Genomic DNA, 6,058 nt, shown 5'->3' on the forward strand with positions numbered 1-6,058 from the left:
CTTTACACAGAAACCCTGGGCAATCCTACTCAGAGGCTGCCTAGCTGCCCTCATGGTGTCAGTATTCTGTGCAGTGAAAAAGTAACTGTCAAGCATAACAGGAACACGATTTGACCTATTTTCCCCTCGACTCCTGGAAAGTCTCTAACTCTGATTTTTGTGTTTATTTAGCTATCGTTACATTTTGGGGACTTATTTCCTCACTTTCTTTGAAGGCAAGCCTGTACTCCACATGGTAAGGTCATTTGCGGGTAATTCCTAAACTCCCCTGGTCATTTGACCTAAAGATGTCCTATTACTGCTCAGCTACACGACTGAGCAACTGAATTGAACTGAATCCTCAAAACATCCTTCTGAGGTCTATGGGTCTATGTGGAAAGAATTCTCAGGGAAGGAGGAACACAGCCTAGAAAGGCCAAAGACTCAACGTCAGTTCAGACCCATTCCTGCCCAAAGGAAGCCATACCAAACCCAGTGTTTCTCCCTAACTCTCGTTTCACAAACCTATCTTTCAAGAGCTGAGAGTCCCCCAGCAAGATCTTTTAAGGCAGACAACTAAGACTTCTTTTTTAAATTACAGGCCAAAATATCTACCTGGTGGTACCTTCTCACTAAAGTCTCGCTAATGATGCAAGATTTTTAAAAACTAAGTAAAACTCCCCAAAGGTGCACAAGGCCCTGGTGAGCAGGGACACCCAACAAGTCAGCAGGGCCTGCTGAGTGACTTAGGAGAGATACCAGGCCGTCCCGCTTTTCTTCACCACAACACATTTCTGACCCGCTCTGGCCATCAGATGTACTTAGAACCCAACGAGGGACTCTCCTCCACCAGAAAATCCTGCCGAACACACCAGCAGGAAGTCAATATTTAAGATTCTGGGGTAATCACAGAGAACTAAGTGCTGGCAACTGAGGAGCCCAGGAGGCAGAGCTCACCCCAGACCTTCAAACTCCAGCGTCTGTCCCTGGGCCATGGCGGCGGCCAGAGCCAGTGTTGGTTCCAAAGTTTAATTCTCAGCAACGCCCCCAGAATCTTAAATATTGACTTCCTACTGGTGTTTTCCGTAGGATTTCCTGGTGAAGGAGTGTCCCTAGTTGGGTTCTAAGCCAGTGTCGCTGCCCAAAGTTGCAACGAGACGTCCGACAGCATTGCACACGTCTCCTGCCTCCTGCAAACTGAGATCCTGCGCGTGGGGCCTTGGGGTCGCTGTCCCGACAGGGCCAGCCTTTAAGCACCAGACACCTGCAGATCTCCCTCTCCAGAAGGGCAAACGGCCCTTCTTTGGGCGATGCTCGGAAAACCGACGCTTCCCGGGGGGCAACCCACGACCCCGCTTCCCAGGCCCCTCTTCTGCCGAGGCCAGCACGAGGGCTCCACCTCCGGCACCTCCCCAACTTCCAGATGGCCCCCTCGGCCGCCCTGAGGGTGGGCGCGGGCTCCATGTGCGCCTCACACGCCCACTCGGGCCGCTTAGGACCCGCCACTCACCCGGCCCGCGGCGCCGCGCTTCCTCCGCAGGGTGAGCCCGCTGCTTAGCAGCACCGGCAGGTCCCACAGCCATGGCCGCGGAGGCACCTGCAGCTGCTCGCGCCCCTGCTCGCGCGCGCTGGGGCTGCGGCCGTCCACCGCCGCCATGGCCGCCAGCGCGGCATGGGCCGGGCTCTCGCCAGGCGGCTGCATCTTGACGGAGCCCACCGCCGTCCTCCTGCCCTGACGGCCGCTGCCGCGCTGGCGGTTCTTCCCTGCGCTCGCCTCCGCGCGCAGTCCGCGCCTTCACCACGCAGCACGAGGGCGCGACGGCGGGTCAGGAGCGGGGCGCGCTGCCAGCTACTGCCCATTGGCGCGCGCCTCTCCCCCGCCCCGCCCCGATGCGCCCCGCCCCGCCCCGATGCGCCCCGCCCCGCCCCAGCCATCCTGGCTCGCCCTCCTGGCCCCGCCCCGGCCCGGCCCCCTGGCCCCACCCCGGCCCGGCCCCCTGGCCCGGCCCGGCCCCCTGGCCCCGCCCTTTCTTAAGCACACCTCTGCCTGTGGACTGAGCCCATCCACCTACTCCCTTTAGGCTAAAAAGTCCGCTTCACCCCCTTTTCCTGTATGCCAGGCTGGACTGGAACTTCGACTAAGTGAGATAGGAAGTGGGGAATACCACCCCGCCAGAGTGCACAAGGTGGGTGGTTTTGTTTTTTTTTTTTTTTTCTTCTCTTCACAGCCTGGTCCCAAATCATAATCACTATTCCCAGAAATGCTTTTCACCGAAGAACTTCAAAATAGGCTCTATATTCTGCTACAAGTGAAACATCACTGAACTAGAATTGCCCCCACACTGCCCTCTCTTTAACACATTCATCATTAAAGTCTCAAACTTTTGCTCCTTATCATAGGTGCTGGGCAAAATAGATGCAAATCTGGTGACCTGTAGGTGATTCTCTGTAAAGTTGAAATCTGACCTTCCCTGAAAGTCTGATGCATGTGATGAATGTGCTTGGTAAAGTGTAAAGGCCTACCGTGGTGTGAATCATTGTTCACACCATTCCAGGAGGCAGGAATGGTGGAGCCCTGGCAGCGAGACTCTTCCAGCAGGACCTTAATGTGCAGATGGCTGTGAACCTTCACCTCCCAGATCGATCTGTCTTCAGCAAGGGGCAGCCAGTGATTTTACTCCTTATCAGTAGGATGCAGGGCCCCTATCTTTGCCTAAGACCTGTAAAAACTGAATAAGCTTACACACAATAGAAAAAATAAAGTTGACAACCAAGGATTACAGGGGATCAGGGCCTTTTGTTGGTTAACCACTGTACCCTCAGCCCTCATATGGCAGATGCTTGGCAAATATATGTGGAAATATGGCATGCAAGGAAAAAAGAAGAAGTGACCTGTGACCTCTGCCTTCAAGGATCTTAAGACTTTTTGTTGTTGTTCAATCGCTAAGTCGTGCCTGACTCTGTGACCCCATGGATGGCAGCACACCAGGATTCCCTGTCCTTCACTATCTCCCAGGGTTTGCTCAAATTTAAGACTTGACCCAGGATTAGATACACATATAAAAAAGCAAAGATATTGTGTTGCAGTCTTGATAATTGCCAAGTGAGTGTGAATAATGAGCACTGCAGCTTCCAGGAGCAGAGATATGCTTCTGGCCTGAGGCGGGCAAAGAAAAATCAATGAAGGGAGTTTGAGCTGTGTCCTCGAGCTGAGTGCAGAAGAGTCAATCAGGCAGAAATGAGGATATGGGTCATTCAAGTAAGAAGGAAAACATGAGAAAACCGCCAGGGTGGTAGGACACAGAATCTATTGGGCCCTGAATGTGTCCTATTGGTGGTAGAGGGGCATCGTGTGATAGAGGAGGAGAAGAAAAGAACAGAATTCAGTTCAGTTCAGTTCAGTCGCTCAGTGGTGTCTGACTCTCCGCGACCCCATGAATCACAGCACGCCAGGCCTCCCTGTCCAGCACCAACTCCCAGAGTTCACTCAAACTCATGTCCATCAAGTCGGTGATGCCATCCAGCCATCTCGTTCTCTGTCATCCCCATCTCCTCCCGCCTCCAATCCCTCCCAGCATCAGAGTCTTTTCCAGTGAGTCAACTCGTCGCATGAGGTGGCCCAAGTATTGGAATTTCAGCTTCAGCATCAGTCCTTCCAATGAACACCCAGGATTGATCTCCTTTAGAATGGACTGGTTGGATCTCCTTGCAGTCCAAGGGACTCTCAAGAGTCTTCTCCAGCGCCACAGTAAAGAACAGAATAGACGCTGGTAACTATTGGATGCCTTACATCATGTCACCAAAAGTTGTGTGTGTTTATTGGAAAGGGCCCTGCATTAAACTCTATCAGACATTACAGTTTCCAAATACCTATTACATATATTTATTCAAGGCAGAAATTACACTTGTACAGACCATGTAAGAGTGTAACAGCTTATATAATGTTCAAATGCTTCTGTTCCCACTGGTAATTAGGCATTATCTTGAGCCCCAATGTCATGGTAATCTCTTCTAGCTCTGTCGGTAAAGAATCGGCCTGAAGTGCAGGAGACCCGGGTTCAATTCCTGGGTCAGGAAGATTCTCTGGAGAAGGAAATGGAAACCCACTCCAGTATTCTTCCCTGGAGAATCCCATGGACAAAGGAGCCTGGCAGGTTACAGTCCATGGGGTCGCAAGAGTCGGACACGACTTAGTGACTAAAAACAAACAAAAAAAAAGTCATACTCCATATTCCGGATTTCTTCCTGAAATACCAACTAAATGTCCACTAGACCTTTGGTCCTGGTCCAGTAAAGGCACTCCAGGACACTTGTGACCAACAGTCTCTCTGATAAGTGGATGCTTGTGCCATGTCACCCTTGAGAACACACTTTGAATCACACCATGAACCTACTCTGCTCTAAAACAGAAAGCACATGTTCTGACTCCTGGTACATATCCTTGGACTTCATGCTCTTTCACAGAGTTTCTCAATGCAAGACCAGGGAGTTTAGGACTTGACCCAATAGATTCTATGGCATTGATCAAAGTTATAAAACTTAATATCAACAAAGGCCTTTGTAAAGTTGGCTTGGGGTAAGGTGCTAAATGCCAACTGCCTGTAGCTACGGTATGAGACAGACAGTAGGGCATAGCAGGTATGTGTGAGCAGAAGAGCAGTGCCACTGTCTAGCTCATATCAAGCAATGTCCCACCCACCCCAGGACCTTTACACTTGCTGTCCCCTCTTCATGAAATACCCCCTCAGAGATACTGTCCAGTAGAACTCTCTGTAATGGTGGAAGTGTTCTAAATCTGCTTTGTAGCCACTAGTCATAGGTGACTCTTGAGCACTGCAAAAGTGGTTACTGTGTTTGAGAAACTGAATTTTAAATTTTATTTAATTTTAATTAATACAAATTCAGAGAGCCACATATGGTTGTGGGCTACTATACTGGAAAGCAAAGTTCTAGAATTCCGTGTTACCCTTCCTCTACTCCTTAAGCTTTTTTAACTGAAATGTCTCCATTTCAGTGAAGTCCTCTATTACCATGTGATTTGAAATTGTAACCCTTCCCATCTGCCCCCTGCCCTGTCTGCTTTCTAGCCCTCCAGTGTTGCAATCCATCGGTCTATGTATGTTATTTATCCATTTCCCCTATTGTTCATTAAATCCCACAAGAGCCTGAATGCCTTTTCCCTTTTGTTCAGTATCTAGAACATATTAGCCAAAGAATCCAATTTTTCTACATATGAGGACCTAGTTTTTCAAAAGGAGCTTAATCTGGATCTCCTGATTTTGCAATGTTGAAAGTTCAAAAAAAAAGCAAATCTTATATATGCTAAGTTTGCACAGGTCACACAAAACCACTGGGGATATTGGATCTGATTTTACTTAGGAGAATGACATCATTCAAGCTAAAATTTATGTAAACTCCAATGTTAAGAAAGTTTCGTTGGCTATTTGCAGTGAAGGAAAGTGGGATACCAAGAAGGTAACTCTGGCATTTACCTAATTACAAAAGGATGCAGGTTTGAATGAGTGGGGTCGGTGGAAACAGGGAGGGGTCAGATATTAAACATTATAAAAGAAAGCTCCTCAGGCCTTGGACATGTGTTAGGAGGAGTAGAAAGGTACTTCAGATGGTGATACAGATTGTATTTTACCAGAATGACCAACACAGTATCTCCTAACCTCAAGATCTTCTGCAATACAATCTTGCTACTCTCCCATGAAGAGAACAGGGTTTCTTTCTCCATCTCCTTGAACCTGGGCTAGCCCTGGGGCCACTTTGGCCAACAGAATCCAGCAGACATAACAGTGACATTTCTGTAAGTTGCCCTTCATTGAACTGGTAACTTTCACTTCCTAGTCTCTTCCTACTCTTCCCATTCAGAGACCAGCTTCTTGTGAAAAGCCCAGTCTATACATAGGTGTTCTGGCAACTGAGCTCCCATCCAACAACCAGCATAACTGTCAGCTGTTTGGAAGTCGTTTGGAACCTCCTATCCAGTCAAGCTTTCCCGTGACCCCTGTACTAACCCACATCTGACTGTAATCACAGTGAGAATCCACAGCAAGAACTACACAGCTGAGCC

The 6,058-nt window shown here is 49.2% G+C and overlaps 1 protein-coding gene across 1 annotated transcript in view; it reads right to left on the reverse strand.

Moving 5' to 3' along the window:
• LOC129535148 (melanoma-associated antigen 10-like) overlaps nucleotides 1-1,606 on the reverse strand; it is a 92,713-nt gene extending 91,107 nt beyond the window's left edge. Inside the window, exon 1 of the mRNA XM_055393755.2 lies at nucleotides 1,490-1,606. The gene's annotated coding sequence lies outside the window, so the exon portion shown is untranslated. The remainder of the gene's footprint in view (nucleotides 1-1,489) is intronic.
• Between the last annotated feature and the right edge of the window lie 4,452 nt (nucleotides 1,607-6,058).

The sequence above is a fragment of the Moschus berezovskii genome, chromosome X (genome assembly GCF_049115385.1).
Source record: "Moschus berezovskii isolate FMDL1 chromosome X, NW_MosBer_1.0, whole genome shotgun sequence".
NCBI classification, from domain to species: Eukaryota; Metazoa; Chordata; class Mammalia; order Artiodactyla; family Moschidae; genus Moschus; species Moschus berezovskii.